Below are 16,030 nucleotides of genomic sequence, written 5' to 3' on the forward strand. Positions count from 1 at the left end.
TGAGTATCAATCGAGCAAATCGTAAAATTCATAACTAGCCAACCTATCAAGCATTTGGTCTACAAATGGTAGTAGGGAATGATCCTAACGAGTTACTTTATTCAATTTCCTATAGTACATACAAACTTTCCATCTAGTGACAGTTTTAGTCAAAATCAACTCATTATGCTCATTGCTGATCACTGTCATTCCATCTTTTTTTGGTACACATTGCACTAAACTCACCCAAGAACTATTGGAGATGGGATAGATAATTCTAACATCTAACCACTTGATAATCTCTTTTTTGACTACCTTCTTTATGGTAGGGTTCAACTGCCTTCGTTGCTCAATCGTTACCTTGTAGTCATCTTTTAACAAGATCTTATGCATACATATGGTTAGGCTAATACTTTTAATATCTGCTATCGACCAAGAAAATGCCTTTTTATGCTTTTTTAAGACCTTTAACAACTTATCTTTTTACTTTTTGCTTAAAGCTACAAAGATGATGATTGGAATAGCAGATGTTTTGCCTAGAAATGCATACCTAAAATGGGGCGATAAAGGCTTTAGCTCTAAGATTAAGGGTTCCTCAATAGATGGTTTAAAACTTGGAGCAAATGACTTTAACTTTTAGTCTTGGTTTGGAGTAAAGTATTATGAGTTAGGCTTCTCCAAAAGTTACTCCAGCTTGCACCTTTTTAGATGTCTTCATGTTAAAAGTCTTTTCTTGATCATGCATTTTCATTGTAAGTTTCCTTTTTATGCATATCAATCATTGCTTTTCCAGTTCTAAAAAAAATTTTCCTAATCTGATTGGTACTTAGACATTTTCTTAAATATTCAGGATTATAAAGTCAGCTGGAAACATAAATTTTCCTACTCTTACTAGTAAATCTTCAGCTATGCCCTCAAGACGTCTAAGGGATCCACCAACCAGTTTGATGGTTGTCATGGTTGGTTCCATATTTTTTTCACCATTCTTCTTGAAAATAGACAATGGCTTTACGTTAACATTTGCAGCAATATCACATAAGGCTTTTTCAAAATACAGATTAGCAATAGTGCAAAGGATAATAAAACTCCATGATTTTTAGTGGTATCCCCTATTGTAAAATGGTACTACTTTCTTGAGCTACTACTACTATTTCATAATCCTTTCATCATCTTCTCTTGGACAAAATTCCCTTTAGAAATTTGGCATATTTAGTTATGTGTTTTATGGCCTCAGCAAAGGGAATGGTGACTTGCAAGTTTTTAAAGATTTCAGCAAATCTTGCAAATTGCCTATCATTTTTTTGCCATTAAAACTTTTGTAGGAATTGGATTGTTGGAAGGATTAATTTTGAAAGAACTTTTTTAAACAACTTTTTCCTTCTTTTTCACCATTTACGATGACCTCCTCTACTAGTTCTTTAAAGGTAACTTTTCTAGTGATTGGTTGCTTAGGTAAGGTTTTATGACTTCTCAAGGTTAAGGCAACTCTCTTCATGTGTTGGATGACTAGAGAGGTTTTCAGCTAATCAATTAATTTGAAATTCTAAAGTTCTAATGGTTTCAGCTTGATTTTGTAAGATGGCTTTTTGGTTCTTAACCACTTATGAAACTACTTCTCCAAAGATGGTTGATACTTTATGAGTTGGTTAATGTTGGGCATAATGGACCATTTTTATTATAAATTGACATTTTTCAATAGCATGAGATCCATCATAAATTTCATAGGAAACAAGTGGATTTTGTATAGCATGGATAAAAACGGTTTAGGATAGGGTTCTTAGGACATCAATTCCTTTAGTCAAACTGGCTAACTGAGAAATAATGAAGTCAAAGTATCAAGTGCACTCCATTGGTAGTTGTTGGATGCTATTTCTTCAATCAATTCATGCACTTTTTCAGTAATCTTACTCATAATGGCTCCTCCAACAGTCAAATCAAGAGTAGTTCTTATAAATGGTGTTAATCCCTTGTAAAATATTTGAATTTGTAACCATTATGGCATACCATGGTGTGGACACTTGTGTAATAGCTCATTGAATCTCTCCCATGCATCATAAAGGTTCTCACCATTAAATTGCATGAATGTTGTTATTTTATTCCTCATCTTGGCCATCTTTGATAGGTGAAAAAAATTTAGCGAGGAACTTTTGTATTAAATCATCCCATGTTGTGATCAATCTAGATGGTAAAGAAGATAACCAACTTTTTACCTTGTCCTTGAGAGAAAAAAAGATAAAGTCTTAGTTGAATTACATCATCTGAAACACCATTGTATTTAAATGTATCACATAATCAAGAAAATTGGAAATATGAAGATTTCAGTCATCACTTGGTAACCCTCCAAACTATACAAAAGTTTGGATCATATGAACAATTGAAAGCTTAATGTCAAAAGTTATTTGCTTAGATAGCTGGCCTTCATATTGATGGTTGAAATCCATTAGCATTAGGAATAACATAGCCCCTCAATATTCTATGACCTTAATTGTTTGCATTCGCCATTGGGATTGGAGTAGATGGTGTTGTTTGCTCTCTTCTCAAATGCTTAAAAGTTCTTTTGATTTCTTTCTCAAGTGGAGTTAGACCAACACTTCTAGATCTATGCATAAAAATAAAAATAAAAAGATCAAAACAATTTAAAACAAATAAAAATAAATGTTTAGATTACAAGATAGCAGAGAATCCTTATTAATATTGATTTGAACACCATTATAATCTCCAGCAATGGTGCCAAAAACTTGATTGCTATTTTTTATAATGCCTGTAAATGCACATATTGTAATCAAGTAATAGAGTGAGTGAATAGAGTGTCATTCCCTTGAGGATTATACAATTGAAATTGTAAGGTGGATTCAAGTAGCAAATTTGAGTTCTACCGCAAGACTTATATCTAAACTACTAAAAGATTGGTTTGATTGCAATAACAATAAACCAAGAACATAAAAAAAAAAAAAAAAAAAAACCACTTAAGAAGGCCAAGATCTCAATATCCAACTGGCACTAAAAATCTTTAATGTGGCCAAGTACTAGATTTAAAGAAACAATGATTGAAAGCTTTGAAAGACAAAGGATGTGTGAAGGCCGAAAGTTGTAATTGCATAAAAGAAAGATGATTGCATGAACATAAACTCAAAGTTTAAATGGAAAAAGAAGTATGGCTAAAACTTAATGAACAAAGAAGTTGTAAATCGAATGCTAAAGAACATAAAAGTGATTGAAACTAAAACTTGTAAAACAATATTAAAAAACCAAAAAGTTTGTAAAGAAAGAAAAAAAAAATGCTTGTATTAAAGACAAGAATTAAGAAAATAAGTAGTTATGGCTAATCTATCACCTTAGCCAAATTATAAAGAATACTAAAAGAAAAATCTAAAAGAAAAGAGAAGAGATGTGAAAGATGTGTGATGTTTGTGTGATCATTGGAATAAAAGAGAGAACCTCCCTATTTATAATGGTAGGTTCGAATATAGGAGATGATGGAGATTACAAGTTGATTACTATCTAACTCTAATGGATTAAGTCTATCTTGATCTTAAAGAAGTTGGCCAAATGAGATATTCTTCAATCATGGAGAGTCTTGGTCGAATAGGTCACCTTGGAGTGCAATCTTGGACGTCCATTATAATTTGCATGATTTCATCTTGCAATCTTGAAAGAGGTTCGGCTAACTTGGTTATACATATAAATTTATATATATATATATATATATATATATGTTTATTGTTTCATGCGTAGTTGGTTGAGTGCCCGCCAAATCCATATTTTAGTTGGAAAAAGCAACCACAAATTAGCGTTTGGCGAGGGCATTCTGAAGATGGGGAAACTTCTGTTAAACTGGAGTCCTACAGCCCAACTGAAAGCATCATTCTCTCCAACGAAGCTTTGAGGCATAATGAGGTGATTGACTTTGCTTTGAATATAGCTTGAGAATGCTATATATTCTTGAAATGAAGGTGACGAACCTTTTTTATTGCACAACCCCTCCCTCTTTATCTCTCTCACCTTGTGATTTTTAGTTTTTTTTTTCTTTTACAAAAATTATGATACGTAACCTGCTGGCAAGTGATTCTTTCCTTTTGTTTCAAAAACCTGGCAAGTGATTGGTCCTTGACAAGAGATGTTTGATCCAACTCTGCTTTCAGTGGGAATTTCTTGATCGCAACTATGAAGAATTTCAGTTTGTCTTAATTGATATAGAGAGATTTGCTCAGTCTCTTGTAAGTATAATTTTGCTCTAAGTGTGTACCTACTAGAAAGAAAGGAAAACTGTACTTATAATGTTGGAAATATTTAAGTGTACTAGGTCCTGATCTCTTGTCATATACTTATCGACGAATTGGACATGCTATAAATGCTAGTTTAGCCAAGTTCAAATCTTATTTATTCAGGATGGTTGTGGAATTGAATTAAGATTAGAGCAAATCATTATTAAGAATAATAGTAAAGAGGACAGGAGGGAGGAGGGAAATTTACAAGCTTCAAAATTCTGTAGAAGATTTGCTGGATGCAAATAGAGTAAGATAAGTAAGAAAAGAAAATTAAACAGCAAGCATTTTAACCTTCTAATGTTCAAATCATTAACCCCTCCCCCCTCTATGCTTCTCTTACTCCAAACACAATGAAATATCCTGCAGACACCTTAGTTAGTAGAATCGAGAACTTGATTAATGCAGTAACACTGAAGGAAGAAAACTGTTCAGTGTGCTAGGGACCAAAAACTTGTATTTCGTCTTCATACTGTGGAATGAGAAGCCAGTTTGAAGTAGCAACAATCCTGTAAGAAAATTTTAGTTATGTTCCGTTCCTTGGGTATGAATCCTTGGCCAAACTGATAAATCAAAGTTTAACATTCAAATTCCGGATGTTGATTGCTCCTTTTGTAGCAGATCTGTCAGGTAACTGTTTTCATCCAGTCAGTGTTTTACTCTTAAGTTTTTCTTCTTGCAGCCAAAAGCCTCCAAAAAGGGTGTTTCTTCTGTCTTTTGTAATAGAATTCCTGACCATAACTCTAGATGTGATTGCTAATTCCTTGTTGGACCCATTACGCTACTCATGCTTGTTCAAAGTGCTTTGCTCTAAATTTTGGTCTTGGAGTTTGTGGTTGTTCTTTAACATTCTTCTGTGCGCCTTTTATAATCTAATTTGTAATTCTTTTTTTTTTTTTGGTCAATAATCTAATTTGTAATTCTTATTTTGCGTAATGCTGGCACTTTTTTTGTTGGTACTGTTGCATTTAAATTATGGTGGGAATACAATAGCTCTACCTTTCAACTATTCCACTCTCAAATGGGCTGCGACACGCAAACTTATCAACATTGCTAAACTACGAAGAGGAATCTGCTTGTATAATATTTGTGGGATATCATTTGACACAATTTTTGATGTTTGGTATGTGATCGAATAGCTTTGTCGGTTATGATTCTTGTTTAGTATTAGGGCGTTTGAGAGGAACATTTCATTTACTTCCAAAAAAAAGTCTCTAGTAAAGATCTAAAATTTCGTTTGTAAGATCTAGGTTTGATTTCTGTTGTCAGCAATTTCACTTGGTGGGCGATTTATAAATGTAATGTAAGTTCTCACTGAGCCTACGATATGCTCTAATCCTAAGATGAAATAATCTCCTCTCACCTAAACTTTTTTTTACCAAAGATAAAAGAAGTGTCTTCATGGAATCTTTGACCTGTTTTTGGCTACTCTATACGTGATGAAAGATTTCAAGATAGCAAGAAAAATGAAACAATGATGTCAATTTAACTAAAATGAAAACTCAAGGGGTCCAATTTTGAGATATTTTAACTTCAATTGGGAACTTATGCATGTGTTTTAACTTTGCTGAAATATACTGAGATCCTAAGTTGTTCAAATGGTGCTATATTCTGCATTGGCTTTGCTTGGAGCTTTTTGTGGCCTTATTCTAGGTTTAGCTTCCCTATCTTTTTCCATTTGGTTTTGGATTGGATGCCTTGACGTGGTATTAGAAACTAAGTTATTTGTTGCTCCAATTATAGTTTGTTTCCCCAGTATTTGTGGTCTAAGTGATGAGCTCCATATTATCAGTTGCTTTTCCATATCTACACTCAAGACAGAGAAACAATTGGTGTTATAGCGCATATTAGTTACGTTTGAGGTTTATAGTGGCCTTATTAAATCTAGGTTGGACCTTCTCACTACTGTAGATGGACCAATTAATGAGACACGTTCCCTATCTGCATATAAGGCCAACTCCAACTTAGAATAGCAATGATAGTGGATCCTTTTAACGCCTGCGCTCACGTGAAACAAACACTAAACAACAGAAAAACAACGAAAGGTGTGCTCCCATATGGAACAAATTAGGGAACTATTGAGTGAAGAGGCAGAACCTATTTATTATACTATGTTAAAGCATCTGGTTTAAAATCAATTAGCAAAATTTAAAGAGACAACACATGATTAATGAGGCCAGCATGATATCAAATATAGCTGATATGGTATGCAACTCTGTTTAACAGTTGAAAAGTATTCAAATGATTCATATGATTTGCTTGGAAAATAGTATCTGTTACAACACTTGCGTCGTAATTATTTGTCCTACCTGATGTGGCAAAAGCCTATTGTTTCAACTCTAAACATCTATTTATGAATAATTGACCTAGCTATGAATTGGTAGATATCTTTGAATTTGTCAAATAAATTTTTGCCACCTAAGTGGGATAAAAAGTTGAGATAAAAGTGTTGGGATAAATGCATAAGTCGATCGGTACAGTTTTAACTAGGAACCAATGTGTCTATATCAAAGGCAAATTGTTTGCTCAGTAATTCCTAATTACCATTGCTTGTAATAATACCCTGAAATTGCAGTTCACAAATTTGCAAAGGTTAACTTAATTTCCCTGATTTTAAAGTTTTATGACGAGCCCTCTCCCCATCTGCTATTAGGAAGAAAAACAGACTAAGGTTGACCCCAAAATTTTTCCCTTGTTCATTTCGAAGAAGAACTTGAAATTCATTTTATATCCGTTTTAAAGACTGGCTTCTTAACACATACGATATTTATATGCAGTTATGGTACAGAAACTTCACCAATTGTGGACCTTTCAGAAATATGTCATAAAATGGTGAGTTATGTGTTTGTCTTAATGGCGACAAATTCCTTGTTACAGGATATTTCAGAAATAAGTACAGTATTACTGATCTTGATTGGTATTTTGGTCTGTCTTATATGTTATAATGTACCAATATTTCTTCCGATCTTTAACTGCTTCTTTACCCTTTCGAACCCAAGAATTTCCTAGCTCCCAGTTTCACTCACTATTTATCGTAAGTAAGGCACCACCCTTTTGATCCTTACTGTTTCTGTACTTGTTTGTTCCATCCTTAATATACTTATGCGGATGGGCATGGAACTGTTCCAACAGAATCCGCAATGGTACTCTCTTTAACTATTCATTAGATTCTTATGTTTACTTGAAGTTAATTAGATAAAATTTGTGATGATCCTTGGAATCACTTTTTCTTACACAAAGATTTGATTGTTATGTGCCTGCAGAAAAATGGACGATTTTTAATGACATGGCACTTAATAGAATGAGAACACTTAATAGAATGAGAACACGTGCAAAAGGAATTAAAAGACTAATTAGCTTATCGATTTGTAAACATTTCTTGATTCGTAACATAAAAGAGCAGTAGACAAAATGAAGAGTTTCTTACAATTACACAGTTGCTATACTTATCTTAATTTACCAAAAAGGGAATATACCATTTCACAAAAACCAGTCTTAATATCTCTTACAAATCATACTCCTGACCTGAATATGAGAATCGTGTCATGAGAACCAGGATAAGAAATGCAGCAAAATGTAAACTATATAGTTAACCGCCTCAGCACAACTAGGTGGAAGTGCTTAACGTTCTGCGATTGTCTACGATGCATGATGGGTTTTCCAAATTTAGCATGATAGAAGAAACCAATTATTCGTATGGGTAACGTACGTAGTTTCAGAATCCTTATAAATTTTGAAGGAATAAAATTTTGCTTGAATTCAACAGAGATTTTTGGCTGTGATAGGAGAAGGTTGCCACCCTCTTCTCTCATTCTCTTGCCTAAAGTTGTCATGTATTTGCCTCAGATGAACTGATATTATATTTATAATAATCTTGTCAAATTATCATTAGCGGTCTACCAGTTGTGTGAGAAGGTAATCTTATATCAGGAGAATGTTCCTTGGTTGCCACTATAGCCGGTAATCACATATAAGGCAACAGAGTCTAAATTAATGATTTTTGTCTTATGATTGTTACTGTTCCATCTGGTATTTCCAAGTGGTTAGCTCGTCACTTCATGAACCCTTGTCTTGTTATACTGAATGAAAATTATTTTCTACCTCTAACCAAACAATGTTTCAACCTTTTAGGCAGATGGATTTGCGGCAGTTGAGAGAGTAGGAGCGGCTGCCAGTTATCGTGGACTTTAGTGACCAAACTGTAATTAAACTCATTAAAAAAATTGGCTAGCTGTTGCGCAGAAGGTCAGGAAGCATCCAAAGACTTCGAAAGTGGCAATGCTTTTTCAAACTAGAATTTTTTCTATTAAATATTTTTTAGTAATTGCTAAGACAAGATCTTTCATTAATAATCACATGATAGAATATTGATTCTTAGTTACAATTATTAAAGTTTAAATTTTGACAACTTTAAATACTGAAAAGAATGAATTATTCAAGATGTTTCATGATCATGTAAATAAAAACCTAGATTCAATGTAGCAATGCCATTATTAAGTTTTTTCTTGCATTCGGAAACCACCCTTGCATATTTATGACATAAATAAGAAAGGAAAAGAAAAAAAAAAGGACGGTTTCATTGCAAAAAAAAAAAAAAGAATTTGGTCCATTTATCCAAAGGGATTAATACTTAGGTCCACACATACTATTGTCCGTGAGACATGAAGTCATGAAGTAATATAAGCCGAATTTTTTTGGCCAGTCATTATAGCGAATATTTGGTTACAAAGAAAGAGAAGCAAAGTAAAGCCCTGTTAGAGGTTTCTGAATCTGACCTCTGTCGCTGTGACACTTTCCTAAATTTGCAAGGAGTTCAACCTATAAAACTGTAAAACTTGAAAAACAAGCTAAACCATACAAACTTTAGTGGTGAAAATTTGATGGAGAAAATTATAGCATTTGGCCGTAATTGTTAGGAAAATGGGGTTCAGTCTCATATAAGTGGTTTTGGACCAAGTAAAGGTCATGGGCCTTGATATTTTATTTTACACAGAGCCCTAGCTACTTAATAAAAAAGAGGTTGGGTTGTTTAAGGTGTGTGTCGACAACCAAGCAGAGAAAGAAGAAAAGCCAGAAAAAGTAGAGAGAGAAAAAAGAGAAGGGAGAGTTGGTTAAACGGAAGTCGATCCGTGGTCCGATTGAGTTGGAACCTTGTCAGGAGGTTTATGATTCAGAGTTATACATTCTGAATGGTGAAGATCGGGTTTGAAGCTCTCTAGGAACAAATCCAGGGTGTATTTGTTGAGTCACTTATTTGGTGAGATTTCTCCAATTGTTTCTCTAGTTATTGATTAGCTCTAGTTTTAGCTAGAGAAGAACTTTGTATAACTATTATTTGATAGTAAGGATTTTTCTGGTGGCCCGTGATTTTTTTCCTCTACACTGGAGGGTTTTCCAAGTAAATCTTGGTGTGCTTTATTTTTCCTGCGTATTTGATTATTGATTGTTGTCTATTGCTTCTGTATTGTTATGATTATTGCTTCAGGCGCAACAAGTGATATCAGAGCGAGAGTTATTTGGAGACATCGATACAAAAGCAACCCAGGATAGAAGTAAATTCTGTTTGAGATCATGGAGGGTGATACAGGTTCCATGATAAAATTGACAGCATCAAATTATTCAATTTGAAAGCCTATGATGGAGGATCATCTATACTGCAAAGATTTGTATGAGCCAGTATTGGGTGATTCGGCTAAACCAGCAGATATGAAAGATGAAAGCTGGAAGAAGCTAGGTAGAAAGACACTGGCTACAATCAGAAAATGGGTTGATATCAGCGTGTTCCATCATGTAGCGCAGGAATCAGATGCTCACATTGTTTGGGAAAAATTGGCAGATTGTATGAGAGAAAAACAGGTATGAATAAAGTTATGCTTGTTAAAAAGATTGCAACTTTACAGTACAGGGATGGACGATCTGTTACAGAGCACTTGAGTGATTTTTAAGATATATTTAATCGGATGACTACTATGAAACTTAAGATGGATGATGAAATGAAGGCATTATTTCTTTTGGGTTCATTGCCAGACAGCTGGAATACTCTAGTTGTGAATGTTCTTAATTCAGCTCCTGATTATAAGGTGACATTGGAGATGGTAAAGGACAGTATGCTTAATGAAGAAGCGAGGCGAAAAGATGTAGACCCTGGGAATCAAGCTCTGGTCACAGAGAACAGAGGTAGAAACATCGACAGAGGTCAGGACTCAAAAGGCCGTGGTAAGTCTAAACATAGATCCAAGTCTAGAGGTAAAGTGAAGTGTTTCCATTGTGGTAAGGCGGGTCATATAAAACGAAACTGTAGAATCTTGAAGCAAGAGCGAAAAGATGAGAAAGGCAAGAGTTCAAATGATGGCAATGTTGCAGCAGTGAATTCAGATAGTGATTCAGTTACTTTGATTTGTACACATGGTGATTGTAATCATGTTAGTGATCCCGACATTGAGTGGATAGTTGACATAGGAGCGGCATATCATTGTGTTCCTAAGAGAGAGTTGTTTACAACTTACAAAGCAGGAGACTTTGGTTGTTCCAAGATGGGAAACAAGAGTGTGTCGCAGATTGTTGGGATTGGTGATATTGTTGTACAAACTAGTACAGGCTACATGTTGACTTTGAGGGATGTCAGACACATTCCAGATATGAGAATGAACTTACTTGCTATTAATGTCCTTGATAAGGAGGGATATGAAAGCCGACAAAAGAATGGACAGTGGAAGCTTCTCAAAGGATCTCTGATAGTTGCAAGGAAAAAATTATGTTGCACAATGTATAAGACATGGATGCAATTGAACGGTAACCAGGTAAATACCGTTGAAAATGATGCTTCAGCAAACTTGTGGCACAGAAGGCTGGCACACATGAGTGAAAAAGGGTTACAGGTTTTGGTAAGGCAGTCTCTCATTCCCTTGACCAAAGGTATGTCTCTCGATTCATGTGATTATTGTTTGTTTGGTAAGCATCATAGAGTTTCTTTTCGTAAAAGTTCTCCGAGAAAAGAAAATAGATTGGAATTAATTTAGTATGTGGTCCCATTGAGGTTGAGTCATTAGGTGGTAGTAGATATTTTGTTACTTTTATTGATGATGCTTCACGTAAGACTTGGGTGTATATGTTGAAATATAAAAGTCAGGTACTGCAGTATTTTTAAAAATTTCATGCCATGGTTGAAAGGATGACAGGGTTACCCTTGAAGTGTATTCGAACTGATAATGGTGGGGAATACACATTTAAAGGCTTTGAAGAGTATTGCTCAAAGCATGGGATCAGGCATGAGAGGACAGAACCTGGAACACCGCAGCATAATGGTATAGCTGAAAGAATGAATCGCACCATTGTAGAAAAAGTCAGATGTATGTTGAGGATGGCAAAATTACCAAAACTATTCTGGGGTGAAGCAGTCAACACAGCTTGTTATTTACTTAACAGGTCACCATCAGTTCCTTTGGGCTTTGACATTCCAGAAAGAGTGTGGACAAGGAAAGATGCTTCATACTCTCACTTGAAAGTTTTTGGGTGTAAAGCATTCATGCATGTACCGAAAGAGCAGAGATCAAAGCTTGACAGTACAGCCACACAATGTGTGTTTGTAGGATATGGTGATGAGGAATTTGGCTACAGGGTATAGGATCCAGTAAAGAGAAAGACAGTCAGAAGCAGAGATGTGGTCTTTCATGAAAAAGAAACCATAGCAGACCTTGAGAAAAATGAGAAGACTACACGAGTTACTGTTGAGTTTGATGTTTCAACACCGACAGAGATTTCACAAGAAAGAGCCACAGATGGTGAAAATGAGCCAGAAACAGAACTTGGGGATATGAATGAGCCAGTCACAGTTGGTGATGAGCCAGATGCTATTAGTTTTGAGTAGGAGGAGCAATCCTCTCTACCTGAGAGTGTTGAGTAGGGGGAGCTACCTTCAGCATCAAGTGATGTAGAATTTCAGCCCAGAAGATCTACTAGAGAGCGCAGGCCATCTACCAGGTATCCAAGTTCAGATTTTATTTTAGTTACCAGTGAAGGGGAGCCAAAAAGCTTTCAAGATATACAGGCTACTCCGGATAGAGAGCACTGGTTAAAAGCAATGAAAGAAGAGATGAAGTCATTACGAAAGAATGGTACTTATGATCTTGTTAAACTTCCAATAAGGAAGAAGCCATTAAAGAATAAATGGGTGTTTAAGTTAAAAAAAGATGGTGACAAACTAGTGAGGTACAAAGCTCGATTGGTAGTAAAAGGTTTTTCTCAGAAACCAGGCATCGATTTTGATGAGATTTTTGCTCCAGTTGTAAAAATGAGTTCTATTCGAGTGGTACTAGGATTGGCAGCTAGTTTGAATCTTGAGCTTGAGCAACTTGATGTTAAAACTGCATTTTTGCATAGTGATTTGCAGGAGGACATTTATATGAATCAGCCTGAGGGTTTTGAAGTGAAAGAGAAAGAGCACTTAGTTTGCAAATTGAAGAAAAGCTTGTATGGCTTGAAACAAGCTCCGCGATAGTGGTACAAGAAGTTTGATTCTTTTATGGTGAGTCATAGCTATAAAAGAACAGCAGCGGATTCTTGTGTGTATGTTAAACAATTCTCTAATGGTAACTTTATTATCCTATTATTTTATGTTGATGATATGTTGATTGTAGGACAAGATGCTAGTATGGTTTGCAGGTTGAAAGAACAATTGTCTAAGTCTTTTGATATGAAGGATTTAGGTCCAGCAAAACAGATTCTTGGTATGGACATTATCCGAGATAGGAGAGCTGGAAAGCTGTGGTTGTCACAGGAAAAGTATGTTGAACGAGTGCTTGGTAGATTCAACATGCAACATGCTAAATCAGTTAGCAGTTCACTTGCCAACCATTTTCATCTAAGTAAGAAATCTTGTCCAGTGTCTAAGAAAGAGCAACTAGCTATGTCTAGTATTCCTTATTCTTCTGCAGTCAGTTCTTTAATGTATCTTATGGTTTGTACAAGGCCTGACATTGCTCATGCAGTTGGTGTAGTGAGCAGATTTCTTTCTAATCCAGGGAAAGTTCATTAGGAAGCAGTAAAATAGATTTTTAGATATTTGAGGGGTACCTCAAAAATGTGTTTGACTTATGGAGTTTCACAACCAATTCTAGAAGGGTTTACTGATGCTGACATGGCAGGCGATCTTGATGGTAGAAAATCTACTTCAGGGTATTTGTTCACTTTTGCAGGAGGAGCTGTATCTTGGCAGTCTAAGTTGCAGAAGTGTGTTGCTTTGTCAACTACAGAGGCTGAGTATATTGCAGCAACTGAAGCATGTAAAGAAATGCTTTGGATGAAACGTTTTCTTCTTGAATTGGGGTTGAATCAGAAAGAGTATGTGGTATTTTGTGATAGCCAGAGTGCTTTAGATTTGAGTAAGAATACCATGTACCATGCTAGAACAAAGCACATTGATGTTAGATATCATTGGTTACGTTCAGTGATTGAAAAACAGCAGATGCTATTGAAGAAAGTCCATATGATAAAAATGTGGCAGATATGTTGACTAAGATACTTCCCAGGGAAAAGCTTGAGCTTTGTAGTAACTTGGCCGGAATGAGTTCCCTGGCCAAGGTAAGTTCCAAATGAAACTACTATGGTGATGAATCTCCTCCTAATGGGGCTGGAGGGGGAGATTGTTAGGAAAATGGGGTCCAGTCCCATATAAGTGGTTTTGGACCAAGTAAAGGCCATGGGCCTTGATCTTTTATTTTACACAGAGCCCTAGCTACTTAATAAAAAAGAGGTGGGGTTGTTTAAGGTGTGTGTCGACAACCAAGCAGAGAAAGAAGAAAAGCCAGGAAAAGCAGAGAGAGAAAAAAGAGAAAGGAGAGTTGGTTAAACGGAAGTCGATCCGTGGTCCGATTGAGTTGGAACCTTGTCAGGAGGTTTATGATTCAGAGTTATACATTCTTAATGGTGAAGATCGGGTTTGAAGCTCTCTAGGAACAAATCCAGGGTGTATTTGTTGAGTCACTTATTTGGTGAGATTTCTCCAATTGTTTCTCTAGTTGTTGATTAGCTCTAGTTTTAGCTAGAGAAGAACTTTGTATAACTATTATTTGATAGTGAAGATTTTTTTGGTGGCCCGTGATTTTTTCTCTCTACACTGGAGGGTTTTTCACGTAAATCTTAGTGTGCTTTATTTTTCCTGCGCATTTGATTATTGATTGTTGTCTATTGCTTCTGTATTGTTGTGATTATTGCTTCAGGCGCAACAGTAATAACTCATAAGAGCCAATATCTCCTTCAAAAGTGAATGACTTTGGTGGGCTCAAACAAATCATCCAAGAGCCTAAAGCTGGAGATTTCAGCTAAAAAATGCCAAGAACTTACAGCCTACCAAATTTTCCGCAATAAAGTCTTTGCATGCGCTATCCCTTGTTAAGTAGCATGCAAAAACTACAAGAAAATAAGTTTTCAGCAATAAAATATTACGGACAAAAGTTTCTTTTGTTAAAAGTTTTTAATATTGACAGATTACCACAGATTTCAGCGAATTGGATTTTTATTTTTACCAAAAGAATTCGAAGAATCAGATTTCTATCTTTATCGACAGAATTTGCAATGGAATTCCATTGGAAACGACAAAAATTAATGATAGAAAGGATTTCGCCACTAATTCTATCACTTGTTTATGTCAAAAGTTGAATTCACAGTGAACTATGGATTAATGAGCAATAAACTACTCAGGTAAGAATTAAATTCATAGAGTTTCACTAAGTTCTAATTGTATGTAAGCATCAAAATGCAGGATGAAATTATTAGAAAATATTTTCAAAATATAATTAAGTGAACTTAATCAAAGAGAAAATCATTTTAAAGTACGATAAAAGTTAAATGTAAAGTTCCTCTGATCAATAAATATGATTCTAGCCTTGCAAGAGTCATTAAAAGACTACATAGAAAAGTAGTCAACTATAATGATAGTAAAAATCGATTGGCTTACGTTTTTAGTAAGAGCAATCGATTGCCAAGGGTATGGAGTCGACTGTTTTGTTAAGTAGAAGTCAAAACAAAATTTCTATGTAAATGGCATTCGCCTGCTACCTAAAGCAATAGATTATTATAGTTGAGAAAAGTGTGGAATCAGTTCCTATCCTACTATTGGAATCGATTGCCAATGATACAGAGTCTTTTGAAACTTAACAAAAGTCATAGCAATTAACCGTTATAAAAAAAAATGAGTCAATTGCTCTATAGGCGATCGAATGTAAAAACCTTTCTATTTGGAAACAGTCCGACTGTTCATGCATAAGATGCTTTAGAACATGTAAAAGGAGCCAACTACTTTATGACATAGTCGGCTACCCGACATTTAAAAGAATTCTGAAAATTGAAAATACAAAGAGATAATTGATTGTTTTTTTGGAGCACACTACTGCTCTACATGAAAAGTTATAATTTTCAGAAATATAAAAGAATATTTTTTATTTTTATATAAAAATTTTGATTATTCAAATAAACAAACATATCTATAATTTTTTTAAAAAAAACATATTTATAATCAAGAGAGAGTGATTTTTAATTGAAATAACACAATTAAAAAGTCACAACCTTAAATTAAATCTCTATAAATAAAATTGATACAAATTCATTTAACAATCTAATTCAATTTAGAATGACTCTCATCTTTCTTTCATTCTTTTCTCAATCAAAGTCAAGTAATTTTAGCATTATTTGCTATAGAAAATCTTACAAAAACAAGATATTTTCAATCCTCATTTAGTGGTTTGTTATACCAGTACAAAATATAAACTAACAAGGCTTTATTATGTTGG

The 16,030-nt window shown here is 34.8% G+C and overlaps 1 non-coding gene across 1 annotated transcript; it reads left to right on the forward strand.

Moving 5' to 3' along the window:
• Window positions 1-1,979: 1,979 nt before the first annotated feature.
• On the forward strand, window positions 1,980-2,086 carry LOC149518024 (small nucleolar RNA R71). The gene has a single exon (XR_016343880.1). It is a non-coding gene; the product is annotated as a small nucleolar RNA R71 (small nucleolar RNA).
• Window positions 2,087-16,030: the final 13,944 nt, after the last annotated feature.

Source organism: Durio zibethinus, chromosome 7 (assembly GCF_047325235.1).
Source record: "Durio zibethinus cultivar Kanyao isolate XHJ-2024 chromosome 7, ASM4732523v1, whole genome shotgun sequence".
Classification (NCBI taxonomy): domain Eukaryota; kingdom Viridiplantae; phylum Streptophyta; class Magnoliopsida; order Malvales; family Malvaceae; genus Durio; species Durio zibethinus.